Consider the following 5,105-nt stretch of genomic DNA (forward strand, 5'->3'; position numbering starts at 1 on the left):
GTAATCTGCGGCGCCCTGGCCTCCCTGCACGGCCGGGATGCTCCGGGCCCCGGGGGGGGGCGACGGTGTGAGGAGGGAGGGGGGCGAGGATCTTCTCCTGGGGGAGGCTGCACTCACAGCACCCCAGCTCTCACCGGAGAGGGCCTCGACACTCGAGCACCTTGGTGGGTTCACGAGCAGTGCTTTTGGGGCTGCTCCTTCACATCAGCATCTCTGGGGATACTCCTACACCTTCCCCTGGTACCCACGGGTGCCCCAGAACAGCCCTGCTGCACCACTGTCCTTCTAGGCACACGTTGCCACCACCTTCCAAACCTGCCTCTTGGCAGGACTGTCCTCCCAGGCTCTTCTCATGCTTTTCATACCCCTCCACAGTGTCCAGGGAGTATCAGGGGAGAAGATAACTCTGGGGCAGGGTCATGGCCTCCCTGCGTGACCACGGCTGTGTTGCTGGGGCTGCGGCCCCTTGTGCATCTCATGTCACCTGCAGGGCAATGCTCCTGTCCTTGTATAACCAGCCCATGACTAGGGAGTGACTCGGGGGTGATGTGGGAAGCCTTTGGCTGAGCTGTGCCTCCTAGACTGCTACCCTAACCACTGCTGAGCCCTTCCTCTCAGGTGTGGGTCACAGGCACCTGCAATGCTGCTATGGCCTATCTGTGGTTCATACAGCTCTGCTTATAGACACAGTTTGGGCTTTGCAGAACAAGTTCCCTATTCAAATTGCCCATCTCTGCTTCCTCCAACACACCCTCCTGCAAAGCTCAGCTCAGGCCACACACACTCCCCACGAGGCTCAGGGTGTGCAGGAGCATCTGCAGGAGGAGGGTGCAAGTAGCCCCTGGAAAACATCCACAGTCAAATCATGGCATTTGGTCCTGCAAACGTGCATGGACGTGAGCAGGGTGTTGCAGGGAGCACTTTGGAGGAGAAAAATAGTAAACACCCTTAAATATGGGCAAGAGCACGGGCTGGTAAATTTACAATGCTGCCCTTGTCTGGAATATGTTTTCCTAAATGACCTTTGCATTTGTGCTGTCAGACAAGCGACTGCAACCAAGATGATTTTTTACTGCTTTTAGCTGCTGTCCTACTGCTCCTTGCTGACCCTACCCAGCATTACACATCATGCTGGGGTTTACTGGTCCTACAGGTGTGGGCTGATGTCTGGAAACTCATTCCCATGCTAATGAAAGGTATAATCCCACACATGGTCTGAGCTGCTGCATCCAGATCCTCACCTGCTTCAGCCCCCAGTTCACCATTACTAACCTGGAGCAAAGCCATGATTTCTACCATCCACTGAGCAAACCAAGCTCCAGCACTGTATCTTAGCCCTAATCCTCCAAACTCCTGCAATATTCAAGCTTGTCAGGATTCTTACAGGATCAGAGCTTTACCTAAGTTCAAGTTAGGTTGGGTTTTCATTTGCACTTCAATCACAGCACAGCCCCAGTCCTCTGGCATTCCCAGCACATGCACTTGTGAATTCTTCATGCAGTAGCCAGGATGCTGCACATCACCATGAACTTGCCAGGGCAGGGGCTGGGAGGAAGGAGGGGATTGGTTTTGAAGTCTCTGTTTAGCTTTCCATTAAGACTTATTGATTGTCTTAATTTTTTGGTCTCCTGGTTGCTTGGCAATCCCTCTCTCTCCTCTGTGTGCTGGAAGCCAGGGCTGCAGACAGAAATTTATATCTTGTAATAAAATCAAATATAATAGAGCCTGTTGTCAGTGATGAGGGGAGCATTTCATAAAGGACAGGCAGAACAGGGCCAGCAAAGCTCCACCAGCAGCCATCCTCAGCATTCCAGTCCCATTACAATAAATACTCCAGACTTTACACCAGGAAAGCAACAGCCCATGTGGGCAGACAGGACATGGAGAAAGAGGGAGAAAAGTTGCAACTAATTCAGCTAGAATTGAAGATAAACTTTGGTTCAAACTAAGGGCTTGATTGAATCTCATGCATCCAAGGTTGTCTCTGTAGATTTACTCCTGGTTTACCCAAGGTTAAGAGCTTGGATATTTCTCCAGTGTCTGTCAGCACAGTGTTGATTCAGGGTGGGCAGTGAGCCTCTCCTGATGGACATTGGCTCCCAAGGATGGTGATTTCTGGTGCAAAGCAGGGAGAGGTTCAGTGCTCACCATCCCACACAGGACAAAGAGCAAAGGTTGCCCTGGCAGGGCTGGCAGGCATCCACACCAGACTGTTCCCTCCTGCCTGTGCCCATAGGAGCCAACACCTCATCCGAGGTTTTCCTTATGTTGCCTGTGGGTACAACCTGCTCAGGAATGCTTGAATTTGCTCTTAACTTCTTCCAAAGTCTCCAGCCAAACTCTGCAGAGACCAATTGTCACTGCCAGCACATCACCCTCATTCCTAACTTCTTCCAAAATCTCCAGCCAAACTCTGCAGAGACCAATTCAATTGTCACTGCCAGCACATCACCCTCATTCAGATGCTTTCTGTCTCTCCACTGCTAAGTGACTTGTTCAGTCTGGTACACACTTATACACCTTTGTATATAAATACTTACGTGTAAAATGTGTTTGTTTGTAAACGCTCACACTTTTAACTCAGGCTTTTCTAAATCACAAGGTTGTTGCCTTAGAAACAGATGTTATTAAGGCCATCTCCTGAGGTGCTAAGCTAAGTGGCAGCAAGGGCAGGCTCTGGAAATGCCAGACTAGGACGTCAGGACAAAGGATGCTCAGAAATTCCTGAAAATCTTTTCATTATCTTTGTGGTGATGCCCTAAAAATGCACAGACATAATTTTACCTTCTCCTTGTTCCTCCATCTTAGCTCCTTTCACCCCAGGACTGCCTTGTTTTGTTAGGAAAGAGCTGTTTACATTGTTTTTTAGTTAATTTTGTAGCCCTAGCCCTGAAAAGGCTGAATCAATGTCACAACCATGCAAGTAAAAGGGTGCTAAAGTCAATCCTTGATGTGACCCAGGAGCATATTCACAGTGTAACACGGGGAGGCATTACAAATTCCTGCATGAACAGCAAACCCTAACAGAAATATCAATAATTCATACCACTGCAACAGCATTCCAGCAAAACTCTTTGAAGTAGCAGATAGGCCAGGTTGGACCCCTTAGGCTTCCTCAACACTATAGGGGAGGCAGCTCTTGCATCTGGAGGTTTGTGTGAAGGAGAACTGACCACCCACACCCAGGCTAAAGCAGCCAGTTTCCGTTGCAGTAGGGTTTCCTGTCAGAAAAAAAAAACCCAACAAAAAGAAAAAAGAAAATGAAATCCTAGAGATTTTTCTTCAAAATAAAAAAAACCTAAATCAACCAAACAAAAAAACAAACAAAAGCCCAACTTGTTTTCTGGGTTATCCAGTTCAATCAGGAGTGGGTACAGCTGAGAGGGAGGACTGCCACAGAGCAGAGAGCTCAGACCAGGGCTGGAAACTGAAAAACTGACACTATGCCAACTTTCTCCAATTTTGAGCAAAATGCTTTATGGACCTGGTGGGATTTTCTGCTGTAGGAGGGGGGGAAAGCACCCTGGCTGCATCTGCATGGTTAGGATGTGTTGGTCAGGTTGAAGAGGAGGATGTAAGAGAAGATGATGTAAGGGTATATAAATAACAGAGCTAGGTTCCATGCCTGCAGAGCTGCTCTGCACCTGCACCAGCCCTCCAAGAAGAAAAGGTGCTGTGCATCTCTAAAAAAGTGCCTCATTGCAGACTAATTTGCAGATCAGGGTTTCATTATATTTGCATAGTGGTTAACTCCACTGTAATGCCCAGTGTCACCAGTGTGACAAAAGGGGACTCCTTTACTCCCTTCACTTCATAGCTGTGCAGGTGACATCACGTACACCAGACCACAGAGATCCTCTGCAAGGGAGTGGAAACAGGGAGAGTGAGGACAAGAAAGGAGTGCAGAGCAAAATCTCTCTGCTGATCGACTTCAACACCACTTTCCAGGCTTCTGCAACACCCTGGAGCTGAGACCTGCTCTCTCATGGCCACACCACAACAAAAAGAAAAGTAGCTTCTACCACTTCTCTGAGCCTGTCCACTATGTGCTCAGGACATCCTTTCTGTTTCTTCTCCCCACACGTTCTGCCCAGCCTGGTTTGGGAATCAGTGCATGGTCACAGGGGCTGTTCAGTCACTCTGACACGTGGCTGGGAGCCGAGAGACATCCTAGAGGGGGGGGCGTAATGGATGGCTTGAGGATGTTGGCTATTTGTACATCTGCTCTGCAGTACACAGGGACGTTTAAAAGGAAGAAAAACTGCCCTGCAACAGCCCTGTTGCTGTTGTACCAAACCTATTTAATGTGATACAAAACATGATGTGGAGGGGACAGCTGGGGGAACTGGCTCCATGGCAGCCTCCACGCACCCAACCGGAGCTCTGCTGATTTCTACAGCTTAATGATGGGCTCTATTCTGCTCTGAGAAGATGAAATTAGACCAATGAAGTCAATAATTCACCTGCACCAGTGGTAGAGAACTGCTTTTAGCATTATTCCTGATTTACACTAATTAAAAGACTCAGGCCTGGGGAAGCTCTGCACGGAGAAAGCCAATGTATGTGTGAAGAGACCCACACATCAAGATATCAGCTCCTCCAAGAAAAGTCAAAGTGATGATTCAGAGTGGGCCATCATCAATCCAGCCTGAGTCAGAGACAGCAGCAGGACAGGTTCAACGTGCAAACTGCAGGGCAAGCACTTATCATAGAAATTGCTTTTGCTCAATTCCAATAATTTAATTTCTTTCTGGCTCAAATGGCTCATCCTTCCAGGAACTGCTTGAAGACATTCAAGCACTTGGAGACTGCATGGCATGATGTCCCATTGCAGGGTGGAGAAAGAAATGGAGCAGCCAACTGCTGCCTGTTCTAGGGAACCTGGGAACCAGTGGCTGCTCCTGCCAGGGACCCAGTGCCAAGGGGATGGTGGAGATGCTGTAGCCAGGACCATAGGATGGAGGGGCTGAAGCCCAGCACATCACTTCTGGTCTGGAAGTCCCTGCAGCAGAGCCCAAGTCCCTCAGAAAGAAGACAAGCCATTTTAAAAGAGCACAGAGAAGAAGAGAAAATACTGTAATCATAGGTCCCAGCTGTGGCTGGGG

Source organism: Chaetura pelagica, unplaced genomic scaffold (genome assembly GCF_000747805.2).
Source record: "Chaetura pelagica isolate M959 unplaced genomic scaffold, ChaPel_1.0 scaffold138, whole genome shotgun sequence".
Lineage (NCBI taxonomy): Eukaryota > Metazoa > Chordata > Aves > Apodiformes > Apodidae > Chaetura > Chaetura pelagica.